At 43.2% G+C, this 13,894-nt stretch overlaps 1 long non-coding RNA gene across 1 annotated transcript; it reads left to right on the top strand.

Annotated features, from left to right (window-relative positions):
• Window positions 1-472: 472 nt before the first annotated feature.
• On the top strand, window positions 473-3,833 carry LOC142783965 (uncharacterized). Its single transcript, XR_012888539.1, has 3 exons — window positions 473-703; window positions 1,179-1,284; window positions 3,187-3,833. It is a non-coding gene; the product is annotated as an uncharacterized LOC142783965 (long non-coding RNA).
• The last annotated feature ends 10,061 nt before the right edge of the window (window positions 3,834-13,894 follow it).

Below are 13,894 nucleotides of genomic sequence, written 5' to 3'. Positions count from 1 at the left end.
GCTAGCACGGTGTGGTTAGGGTGGCTAGAAAACCATTCTAGCCATCCTAGCGGTGTCTTCCATGGCGGCGTCCGCTTTAGAAAAAGCCGTGTGGCCAGCGACATTACTAAAGTGAGCCAGGCCCCGGAAACTCTCAAGTTCAAGTGCTCACCTGAAGGGGGCGAAACAATCAACCACGGCGCGTTTTTTGCTTCAAAACCCCGATTGGATCTACTAACCTCTCTCGCCACTCGTGCTATATAACTTTCTTGTAGAGGGCCTAGAAGCGCCTTCATCGGGGCCAATTTTTTTTAAATGATCAAATACTACATGTTTGCATACCGCTACACAAAAAAAGAACATTTTGTTCTTCTAGCAAGTATTTTTTCTTAAACATGTGCTGCGTCATCAACTTTTTGTAATAGTTTTTGCTCCAGCTGACTCGAGGTCAGTAGTAGCCTATCGACATCATTATCCTCATTTCCAAGTTTGCGGCGGCCAATGGTTGCGACGGCAGCTAACGGCTCGCGGTACGTTCGGAGGTGTGTCGGACTGTTTCGTTTCGCTGTAAATATTTCGAGCCTCTGCCGACCGACACACTTTTCTCATTCTGTTTATTTGGACTCGTTCAAAAGTTTTCGCGAAAGGAATTCACGTGACTTTAGGGGAGCGAAGCGACCGTTGAAGCTTTCATCGGATGAACACCCGTTGCAAGCCCGGGGCGGTGAGTAGAAACCACTTCAGTTTTTTAAGGATGGTGCTTACGGGGCTAGTTGGTTCATTTCAACATATGTAGTTTTTTTTTTTTGCCAATGACAGCGTAGGCGTCACACGGTGGCATCGCATTGCAGTATTAAAATTTAAAATTGTTGAACGTCTCAATCTGTAACCCGAAAAACGTGCGTTACTTGCGGCGTGCATGGCTTCACGTGTGAACGAGTCGCTAACTCAATAGTTAAATCTAAAATTCTATCACCAGGTAACACCAACCAGGCCGTTCCAATAACTGAAGGCAAATAAATCACTGTCGCCTGGCTTGTGTCTTCTTAGCTAGCCCATATATTAGTGCAAAAAACCTACTAGTTAATAGTTTACTGCAGTCGCGTTTGAGAAACATCACATAATTATGGGTCTGGTTTTGCTCTAGTGGGACAAAGGAAGCGTCACATAAATGAGAAATACTTCTTTTTCGGCCACAGCCTCCTGGCCCACCTGACATGGAAGCAAATGTGAACAATGGGCAAGGAACCTGCTACATGACATGCCTTGTGAAGAAGCAGCCCTGAGTGATATACGTGTTATGAGGTCATCATCATCATCATCATCAGCCTGACTACGTCCACTGCAGGACAAAGGCCTCTCCCATGTTCCGCCAGTTAACCCGGTCCTGTGCTTGCTGCTGCCAATTTATACCCGCAAACTTCTTAATCTCATCTGCCCACCTAACCTTCTGTCTCCCCCTAACCCGCTTCCCTTCTCTGGGAATCCAGTCAGTTACCCTTAATGACCAGCGGTTATCCTGTCTACGCGCTACATGCCCTGCCCATGTCCATTTCTTCATCTTGATTTCAGCTATGATATCCTTAACCCCCGTTTGTTCCCTAATCCACTCTGCTCTCTTCTTGTCTCTTAAGGTTACACCTACCATTTTTCTTTCCATTGCTCGCTGCGTCGTCCTCAATTTAAGCTGAACCCTCTTTGTAAGTCTCCAGGTTTCTGCTCCGTAGCTAAGTACCGGCAAGATACAGCTGTTATATACCTTCCTCTTGAGGGATAGTGGCAATCTACCTGTCATAATTTGAGAGTGCTTGCCGAATGTGCTCCACCCCATTCTTATTCTTCTAGTTACTTCAATCTCGTGGTTCGGCTCTGCGGTTATTACCTGCCCTAAGTAGACATAGTCTTTTACAACTTCAAGTGCACTATTACCTATCTCGAAGCGCTGCTCCTTGCCGAGGTTGTTGTACATTACTTTCGTTTTCTGCAGATTAATTTTAAGACCCACCTTTCTGCTCTCCTTGTCTAACTCCGTAATCATGAGTTGCAATTCGTCCCCCGAGTTACTCAGCAATGCAATGTCATCGGCGAAGCGCAGGTTACTAAGGTATTCTCCATTGACTCTTATCCCTAACTGCTCCCATTCTAGGCTTCTGAAAACCTCGTGTAAGCACGCGGTAAATAGCATTGGGGAAATTGTGTCCCCCTGCCTTACACCCTTCTTGATTGGTATTCTGTTGCTTTCTTTATGAAGCACTATGGTAGCAGTTGATCCCCTGTAGATTTCTTCCAGAATGTTTATATATACTTCATCTACGCCCTGATTCCGCAGTGTTTGCATGACGGCTGATATTTCTACTGAATCAAACGCCTTCTCGTAATCTATGAAGGCTATGTATAGTGGTTGGTTATACTCTGAGCATTTCTCTATTACCTGATTGATAGTATGAATGTGGTCAATTGTTGAGTAGCCTGTTCGAAATCCTGCTTGTTCCTTTGGTTGATTGAATTCTAATGTTTTCTTTACTCTGTTAGCAATTACCTTTGTAAATATCTTGTATACTACAGAGAGCAAGCTGATCGGCCTGTAATTCTTCAAGTCCTTGTCATTTCCTTTCTTATGTATTAAGATGATGTTAGCGTTCTTCCAAGACTCTGGTACTCTTCCCGTCAGGAGACACCTCGTAAACAGGGTGGCTAGTTTTTCTAACACAATCTGTCCTCCATCTTTCAGCAAATCTGATGTTACCTGATCCTCACCAGCAGCTTTGCCCCTTTGCATGCTCTCCAAAGCTTTTCTGACTTCTTCTATCATTACTGGTGGGGTGTAATCTGGGTTACTGCTAGTTCTTATAGTATTAAGGTCGTGGTTGTCTCGGCTACAGTACAGATCTCTGTAAAACTCCTCCGCTATTTTAACTATCCTATCCATATTGGTAGTTATTTTGCCTTCTTTGTCCCTTAGTGCATACATCCGACTTTTGCCTATCCCAAGTTTCCTCTTCAATGCTTTGACACTTCCTCCGTTTTTCAGAGCGTGTTCAATTCTCTCCATGTTATACCTTCTTACATCGCATGTTATGAGGTACCACTACATATATGTATAAAATACTGCTGTTTACTAATTAACCGAGTTTATTTGTTTACTTTGGAAAATTTCATGCATTGATTTCATGCATTGATATCTGGTGATGTTACTTGTTTTTCCAGACTGCCATGCAATGACAGGATGACTACCCCCGAATGTCCACTCTGCAAGCACGTTGAAACATCTGAATGTCCACTACAACATGTCATCTCTAACCTCACACATGTATTCTGTATTTGTGAATGTTTTACCGCGCATATCGTGGAGAGGTGCTTTAAATTGGCTACAAGCATTGCCTGCCTACCGTGGCATGGAATCTACACTTCAATAATGTTGAAACTGTAACACTATTAGTTAGATTGTGTGGCACTGCTGTGCTCAACAACACACTGATTGATCCCAGCCACTGTAGCCATATTTCGATGGGGGTGAAACGCTAAGACGCTTGTGTGCTTAAGGGTTTATTGATTCGCCTGCACCACACGATCGATTTTACAAAGTGCTGCACCTCGCCATTCATTTCAGTGGCGCAGCAATGGCATCTTCTAAATCGTGGCATTTATTTCAAAAAGCGCAGGACAGGTACAGCACCAAAACTAGTTCATGACTTTCCCGTGCCTTCTGCCCTGACGGCGCTGGTTTGGTGCAGGCGCACCCACAGCTTAACAAACAACATACCATTTGACGTAGGTACTGCACATACCTCTGCAAATGCGGCGTGTTTTGCCAAGATGTTTGCACCTCATTAAATTAAGCGAACAAAAATAAAGATTCCACCTTGTCGGCACCTTGTCATTCACTTGTGATGCCGCACCGCTGAACTCCTGCCGCACAAATTCGGAACTTCTCGTTCACAGCTGTGAACCAGTTCCGATTGGTGCAGGTGAACTAAACTGACCCTTGAAAGATGGAAGCTTGAAATAACAAAAGTATGTTAACATAAGGGGTCAAAGCAAATGTTTCGACAAGCAGTCTTGTCTTCTGTGAAGCTACAGTGTCATTTGTTTGAACCCATGGAAGCCAGAATCAATCTAAATTTGCCCACTACTGTACGACTCACGATCATTTCATAGTTGGCATGTGAATCGTCGGAAATTATTATTTGCACTACATAATTAACACACCCACAGTGATTGGCATTAACAGGCTTTCCGACATTTAGTTGTGCCTGGTGACAGTTTACCAACAACACCCAGAACTGTTTTGTCTTAAGTAACTGTGCTTAGCTCATACAAGTTTACAAAAAGATGCACCAAAGCTCACAAGACTGCACTCAATTGCTTTAGCTTTGCAGATGTGTTCAATGGGCTCCTAAAATAATAAATCATAAAGGTGATGAGCAGTTGCTGCACAGCTTCCTCAAAGACGTGAATGCTGTCATGGAGAGCAAGATTGTGTTCATTGCATGTGGTACTGCTTTTTTTTTTTTTTGGCAGAAAAACGTTCCAGATTTCTTTGTGCACATCTGCATCTGTTTAAATTAAGTTGTCATAACTATAGTGTCTACCACTACGAAGTAAAATCCTGTGCACTACGGTCATGAAAAAAATCTAGAAAAGCGCACAGGTAGTTGAAACATACATGATTTTCACTTATTCACAGCCACACTGCAAGATAGTACGTATTTCAAGTCCTAACTTCTAAAAGTAGCAGGGAGAAAACAACTTCTTTTTCAAGCACAAGTATACTGAAAAAGTAAACATAATAACAAGGGTGTAATAAATGTGACCTTTATTGATCCAGTATTCGGACAGATTCACATCATGTACCACGAATTGATTTCAGGAGTGCTTGGTTGCAAGAGAGTACTCAAGTTCTATGGATATGTCTATGCAAAAAAAGAGATTGTGCTCAGGGCTGAGCACAATCTCTTTTTTGTGTGATGAATAGTGTGATGTAAGAGTACCAAAAAAGATGTACAGACAACAAAATTGTACAATGCATACCTGAAGCTTATTTTCTTAGAATTGGGACTTTTCGATCTGTAAGCACACACCTCATAAGTGTCCCTTTAGCATACATGTTCACTGCAAACTCAGCAGACTGGCCATTACCTGCGACGAGAAATTCTAGCTGTGGTAACTGTGTGACTTAACTCTAATAATAAATGTAGCAAGCCTGAAATATTTTAGGCCCATCCCCTAAATACATAACACCTATAATATGGGCTCACGGCTGAGTATTAAAACTAGTGCCTACCCTCTCAACACGACGCGACAATGCAGAATTGTGAAGTACTCAATGTAGCAATGCTGAGCGAGAAAGATTAAGAAATGCACGCATCCGCAATTGCTTATTTAACAAATTTAGCAAACCTACATTGCTCTAACAGCGCGAGCTATCTATCGGCAATGTGGAAGTTTCCTTCCCGATTCCACATCATGAATTCGCTTCAAGATCAACACTACGGGGCAAGCGCCGCATCTGACGGAAGAATCTAACCCTTGTCCTGAAGCCACACTATTAAACTCGAGCGCCGCAACACAATGAGAGCGACGTTCATTCAGCGATTTCTATGTTCGGTTATATGCATATGCTTGTTAGCGTTCAAGAGTCTTTACATACGGGTTGAAAGCTTTCGATATGTATGAGTGACTTCTTTTGTTCGGACCCAACCACAGAACACCTACCAGCTTAGAGAACGGAAACTGTACCTTTGGGCTGTTGTATCAAAATAACATGCAAATACGTAGCGGCGGCGTACTGAACTGCAATACCACGATGCCAGATGGCGCTAGTAGTACTATCATCATCAATAGGCTGACGCATTTTTTTTGTTGCAGGTGGGGGTCTCCGGCTGGTTCGCTCTGCTCGCTTCCTCTGTTTTTTTTTTTCGTTGCCCAATCGCGTTTCGCGTCTGTAATTATCGCCAGAGAACCTAGCTGGCCTCCACTGGCAAAAACAACGTCAATCAAGCAAGGTATGCATCGTTTATTGCGAGTGTACAAGCCGGTACAATCAATGTATACGGTCAAGTCCGAACAAAACAAGTCACTCATACATATCGAAAGCTTTCAACCCATGCGTAAAGACTTTTGAAAGCTAACAAGCATATGCATATAACTGAACATCGAAATCACTGAATGAACGTCGCTCTCATTGTGTTGCGGCGCTCGAGTTTAATAGCGTGGCTTCAGGACAAGGGTCCGATTCTGCCGTCAGATGTGGCGCTTGCCCCGTAGGGTTGATCTTGAAGCGAATGCATGATGTGGAATCGAGAAGAAAACTTGCACATTGCGGATAGATAGCTCGCGCAGTTAGAGCAATGTAGTTTTGCTAAATTTGTTAAATAAGATATTGCGAATGCGTGCATTTCTGAATCATTCTCGCTCTGGAATGCTACATTGAGAACTTCACAATTCTGCAATGTCGCGTCGTGTCCAGAGGGTAGGCACTAGTTTTAATACTCAGCCGTGAGCCCAATTATAGGTTATGTATTTAGGGGATGGGTCTGAAAATATTTCAGGCTTTCTACGTTTATTGTTAGAGATAAGTTACACAGTTACCACAGCTAGAATTTCTCTTCGCAGGATATGACCAGTCTGCTGAGTATGCAGTGAACATGTACGCTAAAGGGACACTTATGAGGTGTGTGCTTACAGATCGAAAAGGCCCAATTCTAAGAAAATAAGCTTCAGGTATGCATTGTACAATTTTGTTGTCTGTACATCTTTTTTGGTATTCTTACATCACACTATCTGCTCAGCCCTGAGCACAATCTCTTTTTTTTGCATAGACATATCCATAGAACTTGAGTACTCTCTTGCAAGCAAGCACTCCTGAAATCAATTAGTGGTACGTGATGTGAATCTGTCTGAATACTGGATCAATAAAGGTCGCATTTATTACACCCTTGTTATTATGTTTACTTTTTCAGTATACTTGTGCTTGAAAATGAAGTTGTTTTCTCCTTGCTACTTTTAGAGGCTAGGACTTGAAATACGTACTACATATCTTGCAGTGTGGCTGTAGATAAGTGAAGATCATGTATGTTTCAACTACCTGTGCGATTTCCAAGATTTTTTTTCATGACCGTAGTGAACAGAATTTCACTTCGTAGTGGTAGACACTATAGTTACGACAACCTAATTTCAACAGAAGCAGATGTGCACAAAGAAATCTGGAACGTTTTTCTGCCCAAAAAAAAAGCAGTACCACATGCAATGAACACAATCTTGCTCTCCATGACAGCATTCACGTCTTTGAGGAAGCTGTGCAGCAACTGCTCATCACCTTTATGATTTATTATTTTAGGAGCCCATTGAACATATCTGCAAAGCTGAAGCAATTGAGTGCAGTCTTGTGAGCTTTGGTACAACTTTTTGTAAACTTGTATGAGCTAAACACAGTTACTTAAGACAAAACAGTTCTGGGTGTTGTTGGTAAACTGTCACAAGGCACAACTAAATGTCGGAAAGCCTGTTAATGCCCATCACTGTGGGTGTGTTCATTATGTAGTGCAAATAATAATTTCCGACGATTCACATGCCAACTATGAAGTGATCGTGAGTCGTACAGTAGTGGGCAAATTTAGATTGATTCTGGCTTCCATGGGTTCAAACAAATGACACTGTAGCTTCACAGAAGACAAGACTGCTTGTAGAAACATTTTCTTTGACCCCTTATGTTAACATACTTTTGTTATTTGAAGCTTCCATCTTTCAAGGGTCAGTTTAGTTCACCTGCACCAATCGGAACTGGTTCACAGCTGTGCACGAGAAGTTCCGAATTTGTGCGGCAGGAGTTCAGCGGTGCGGCATCACAAGTGAATGACAAGGTGCCGACAAGTTGGAATCCTTATTTTTGTTCGCTTAATTTAATGAGGTGCAAACATCTTGGCAAAACACGCCGCATTTGCAGAGGTATGTGCAGACCTACGTCGATTGGCATATTGTTTGTTAAGCTGTGCGTGCGCCTGCACCAAACCAGTGCCGTCAGGGCAGAAGGCACGGGAAAGTAATGAACTACTTTGGTGCTGTACCTGTCCTGCGCTTTTTAAAATGAATGGCATGGTTTAGAAGATGCCATTGCTGCGCCACTGAAATGAATGGCGAGGTGCAGCACTTTGTAAAATCGATCGTGTGGTGCAGGCGAATCAAATAAACGCTTAGGCACACAAGCGTCTTAGAGTTTCACCCTTATCGAAATATGGCTACAGTGGCTGGGATCAATCAGTGTGTTGTTGAGCTCAGCAGCGCCACACAATCTAACTAATACTGTTACAGTTTCAACAATATTGAAGTGTAGATTCCATGCCACGGTAGGCAGGCAATTCTTGTAGCCAATCTAGAGCACCTCTCCACGATATGCGCGGTAAAACATTCACAAATACAGAATTACATGTGTGAGGTTAGAGATGACATGTTGTAGTGGACATTCAGATGTTTCAACGTGCTTGCAGAGTGGACATTCGGGGGTAGTCATCCTGTCATTGTATGGCAGTCTGGAAAAACAAGTAACATCACCAGATATCAATGCATAATCAATGCATGTATTTTCCAAAGTAAACAAATAAACTCGGTTAATTAGTAAACAGCAGTATTTTATACATATATGTAGGGGTACCTCATAACACGTATATCACTCAGGGCTGCTTCTTCACAAGGCATGTCATGTAGCAGGTTCCTTGCCCATTGTACACATTTGCTTCCATTTCAGGTGGGCCAGGAGATGTGGCAGAAAAAGAAGTATTTCTCATTTATGTGACGCTTCCTTTGTCCCCCTTTACCAAAACCACACCCATAATTATGTGATGTTTCTCAAACGCGACTGCAGTAAACTATTAACTAGTAGGTTTTTTTGCACTAATATATGGGCTTTCGCGGGATCAAATACCGGCTGCGGCGGCTGCATTTCCGATCGAGGCGGAAATGTTGTAGGCCCGTGTACTCAGATTTGGGTGCACGTTAAAGAACCCCAGGTGGTCGAAATTTCCGGAGCCCTCCACTACGGCGTCTCTCATAATCATGTAGTGGTTTTGGGACGTTAAACCCCAACACATGCGAGGCGATAGTTATTTATTTGCCTTCTTTTATCGCAACGGCCTGGTTGGTGTTACCTGATGATAGAATTTCAGAATTAACTATTGAGTCAGCGACTCGTTCCCACGTGAAGCCATGCACACCGCAAGTAACGCACGTTTTTCCATTTACAGATTGAGACGTTCAACATTTTTAAAATTTAATACTGCAATGCGCTGCCACCGTGTGACGCCTACGCAGTCATTGGCAAAAAAACAACATATGTTGAAATGAACCAACTAGCCCCGCAAGCAACCATCCTTAAAAAACTGAAGTGGTTTCTACTCACCGCCCCGGGCTTGCAACGGGTGTTCATCCGATGAAAGCTTCAACGGTCGCTTCGTTTCCCGAGTCACTCGAATTCCCTTCCCGAAAGCATTTGAAAGAGTCAAAATAAACAGAATGAGAAAGAACGTGTCGGTCGGCAGAGGCTCGAAATATTTACAGCGAAACGAAACAGTCCGAGACACATCCGAACGTACCGCGAGCCCTTACCTGCCAAGAGTGGAAGCTTGGGCTAGTTGGTGCGTATTCATATTTGCAAGGTGTTTCAGCGCGCGAACAAAGGAAAAAAGGACAGGGTAGACAGAAAGAGCGCTTTTTCTGTCTACCCTGTCCTTTTTTCCTTTGTTCGCGCGCTGAAACACCTTGCAAAAACGTTACCTTCCGTCGCAACCGTTGGCCGCCGAAAAGTTTGAACTGAGGATAGTGATGTCGATAGGCTGCTACGGACATCCAGTCAGCTGCAGCAAAATCTGTTACAAAAAGTTAATGACGCTGCACTTGTTTAAAAAACTACTTGTTAGAAGAAAAAAATGTTTTTTTTTGTGTAGCGGTACTCAAACATGCAGTATTTGATGATTTTAAAATAAAACTTGGCCCCGACGAAGGCGCCTCTACAAAAAAGTGTAATAGCGCGAGTGGCAAGAGAGGTTAGTAAATCCACTCCAAGTGTTTAAAGCAGAAACGCGCCGCGGTTGATTTTTTTGCCCCCAACAGGTGAGCGCTTGAACTTAAGAGTTTCCGGGGCCTGACCCAACCGTATACATTGATTGTACCGAACCTAATCTAGTAACGTTGGATTGTAACGGCTTGGACACTCGCAATAAACGATGCAAACCTTACTTGATTGACGTTGTTTTTGCCAGTCGGGGCCAGCTAGGTCCCCTGGCGATAATTACAGACGCGAAACGCGATTGGGCAACGAAAGAAAAAAAACAGAGGAAGCGAGCAGCGCGAACCAGCCACGAACCCCCCACCTGCAACAAAAAAAAAAACGTCTGTTTATTGATGACGATAGTACTACTAGCGCCTTCTCGCCTCGCGGTATTGCAGTTTGATATGCCGCCGCTACGTATTTGCATGTTATTTTGATACAACAGCCCAAAGATACAGTTTCCGTTCTCTAAACTGGTAGGTGTTCAGTAAGTGAGCTAAAACAACGCCTCCTCTAGGAAGACGCTTGTCGCATAAAAAAACAGCTGCCACACCCTTTCCCTCCTTCATTTTCAAATTGGATGCATGGATATGGCTGTCCCCTTTAGATCGGGCGGTGGCTAGCGCCACCAAGCCGTAATACCTAATGAACCAAAAACTATATTTATTTTTTCCTTAAAAAGTGAGTTTGAGGATTCGTACTTTGCAGTGAAGAGTTTAATTTTCACTCGTGCCTTGACTTTAGCCACCAATCAGATAACCTCCTTCTAGTTAAGTCTACCCGCTTAATGTTTATTTTGCCCTCCCAGTCCCTAAACCCCAGTGCTTTGAAAAACTCTGCGCCATCATCCTGAACTATAGGGTGAAGCCCTTTACAGAACATTATCGAGTGTTCGGCAGTTTCTTCTTCCTCTCCACACACACTGCATATTGTGTCTACCCCTTCGTATTTGGCCCGATATGTCTTGGTTCGAAGTACTCCCGTCCTGGCCTCAAACAGTAGAGAACTACCCCGAGTATTATCATAGATCCTTTCCTTGGCAATTTCCTGCTTATAAGTTCGATAGATCTCTAGTGCGGACTTCTTAATCATGCCCATTCTCCACATGTCAGTCTCCGTTTCCTTCACTTTCTTCTTAACCGATAGTTCTTTTTGGTTTGGCCACCTGCTGTTTTCTAAGTATTTACCAGTCAACTTCCTGGTTCGCTTCCTCCATTTTGTATCGACATTATTCATGTACAAGTAGCTGAAAACCTTCCTAGCCCAACGCTCTTCCCCCATTTCTCTCAATCGCTTCTCAAATTTTATCTTGCTGCTAGCTTCCCTGCCCTCAAATGATGTCCATCCCATATCACCTTGTACTCCCTGATTTGGTGTATTCTCGTGAGCTCCTAAAGCAAGCCTACCTATTCCACGTTGCTTAATTTCTAATCTTGCTTGAACTTCTGATCTCATGCACAAGACCGCATTGCCGAACGTCAGCCCAGGAACCATGACCCCTTTCAATATTCTTCTCACAACATCATACCTATTGTAGTTCCACAGTGCCCTATTTTTCATGACTGCTGCATTCCTGTTACCTTTAGTCGTCACGTATGTTTCGTGTTCCCTCAGATACTCGGTCCCATTGCTTATCCATACGCCAAGATATTGGTATTTATCTGTTATCTCTAGCGTGACCTCCTGTTTTCTAAGCTCACTAACTTCGTTGTCATTGAAAATCATGACTGCTGATTTTTCCTTACTGAATCTAAAATCTAACCTATCTCCCTCATTACCGCAGATGTCCATCAATCTCTGCAAATCTTCCTTGTTGTTGGCCATTAGCACTATATCATCTGCGTACAATAACGCTGGTAGTGCCTGATCAATAAGTTTTTCTTGTTTGACTAAAGAGAGGTTGAAGCCCAGTCCACTTCCCTCTAATTTTGCCTCTAATCATTTTAGGTACATCATGAATAATAAGGGTGACAGGGGGCACCCCTGCCTAAGCCCCCGTTTTACCTCTGCGGTGTTGGATACCTGTTTTTCCCACTTTATAACTACCTTGTTAAATTTATAGATACCCTTTAAAAGATTAGTGACTACATGTTCCACGCCTAGTGTGTCCAGTATTCCCCACAATTCCTCTTGAACCACGCTATCGTACGCTCCCTTGATATTCAAAAATGCTAGCCACAGGGGTCTGTGTTCCTTTTCTGCTATTTCGATGCACTGCGTCAGTGAGAACAGATTGTCTTCCGACCTCCTGTGTTTCCGAAACCCATTCTGCAGTTCCCCCAGCACCCCCTCATCCTCTCTCCACGCCTGAAGTCTTTCCTTTACAATCTGCATCGCCAGCCTGTAGACCACTGATGTCACTGTTATAGGACGGTAGTTGTTTATGTCAGCTTTGTCCCCCTTTCCTTTATAGATCATGCTCATCCTGCTAAGTTTCCAACCATCGGGAACTTCACCATCGATTATTATTGTGCTCACTGCCTCTCTCAAAGCCTGCTTAGACTTCGGACCTAATGTCTTTATCAGCCTAATTGGAATGCCTTCTGGGCCTGTTGATGTACTACTAGGAACCTTTTTCTCAGCCCTTTCCCACTCTTGTTGTGAAAATGGAGCCATTGTGTTACTTGTTCCATCCCTGTCTATTGTGGTGCATGAGGCACTTCTTTGTTGAACTTTTTCTGTCACTCTTGTTCTTATATATTCAATGGCTTCGTCCCCTTCTAGACTAGCACCTTGAGCTGTAGTTATAAACTTTTGCTCTAGATTTGTATCATTTCTTAGGGAGTTTAGATGGTTCCGAAATTTTGAAGCTGCCTTTCTGTCTTTTTTATGTACTTCTAGCTGCCAGCCACTGAGCACCCTTTCTTCTAATCTTTTCATTGATCAGGAGGGATGCTTCCCTTCTAGAGCTTAGAAAGATTTCCCATTTTCTTTCAACGTCATCTGTCGGTTCACTCCGTTGCTCAGCATGTCTGTGTTCCCTAAAGGCTTTCTGACGTTTCGCTATGGTTCTCTTAACTTCCTCATCCCACCAACTTTTGGGTTTGTGTCTTCTTTTCCGGGGTGACTTCTCACGTGCCTTAGCAAGCTCTAGCCCAAACAGTATAATGAGATTTGTGTACGTACACACAGTTTTATTATCCTTAGTGATTACTTTCTCAATTTGTTTAGTAGGAATTTCTATTTGCCTTTCTGAATGAAAATTTTCCTGTAGTTGCTCATCTTGTCTCCTTCCCACTTTCGCTGCTCTTCCAAAACTTAGCTTGATACGTTTGTGATCACTACCCAGACTTCTGGAGCCACCTTCATCTATGTGCATTCCCCTGAGCTTATCGTATATACTATGTGACATCAGTGCATATTCTATCAACTGCAGCCTTCCTACCTCCCATGTTATTTGCCCTTCACACTTCTCGGTACTGTTGCAAATGATCAAATCAAGCCTTTCAGACATATCCATGATCATTTTGCCTGTCGGGTCGGTATACCCATCTATATCTTCTATGTGCGCATTCATGTCTCCTAGTATAATTATCTCGTACTCCCTTCCTAACTCCTGAATGTCCTTTGATATACACTCTACTATTGCCTGGTTTTCCTCTCTGGCCTTTGCTCCCGTCCACAAGTACACGAAACCAAGGAGTGTCATTTGACCTGCCACTTTCCCTTTTAGCCATAAATGTTTCTTGCACTCCTGCTTGACCCTTTGCCAGTCTGTACTTTTATGAATGAATGCCCCAATACCACCTCCGTTTCTGCTACCTTCTGTTCTAATACAATATTCCCACGCGTAGTCCGGATTGTTCGGAGGTTGTTGCATGTCCCTGACATGTGTTTCTACAAAACCGTATACCATCGGCCTCTCTTTCCTTA

The sequence above is a fragment of the Rhipicephalus microplus genome, unplaced genomic scaffold (assembly GCF_043290135.1).
Source record: "Rhipicephalus microplus isolate Deutch F79 unplaced genomic scaffold, USDA_Rmic scaffold_13, whole genome shotgun sequence".
Lineage (NCBI taxonomy): Eukaryota > Metazoa > Arthropoda > Arachnida > Ixodida > Ixodidae > Rhipicephalus > Rhipicephalus microplus.
The sequence above is the reverse complement of the archived record's forward strand: the minus strand, read 5'-3'. Positions and strand labels throughout refer to the sequence as shown.